The following is a 443-nucleotide window of genomic DNA, read 5'->3' on the forward strand; positions in this document are numbered from 1 at the left end:
GTGACCTTGTGACCTTCCCCTATGGAAACTTTCTGACCTCCTCCCCTCCCCCCATAGGACGTTTGTGACCCTGTGACCTCCGATACCCTTCAGTCAGTTTAATCGGATTCTGAAGGATTAATTGATATTAAACCCCTCCCCCCTTCCTGTGACCGGAAATTCCCCCACGAACAAAGACTTTAATCWTACGGGAACTTTGTAACCTCCTGACCTCCCTCTGTGACCATCTGCTCACCGTTAACTCCTCCCGAACTCTTTGAATTAACCAATAGGAATCATTTACTTGTAAGTGAATAAATAAATATACTATATTCTAAACCATGTTGAACTAGATTAGGAATAATGTAACTATCTCAGGTTTTAAACAGATTGTCATGCTGCGTGTGCGTGCGTGTGTATCTGTCATTAAAGAATGGGGCAGGAGAGTCTTGCTGCGGGTGTGT

This window comes from Poecilia reticulata, linkage group LG6, assembly GCF_000633615.1.
Source record: "Poecilia reticulata strain Guanapo linkage group LG6, Guppy_female_1.0+MT, whole genome shotgun sequence".
Classification (NCBI taxonomy): Eukaryota; Metazoa; Chordata; class Actinopteri; order Cyprinodontiformes; family Poeciliidae; genus Poecilia; species Poecilia reticulata.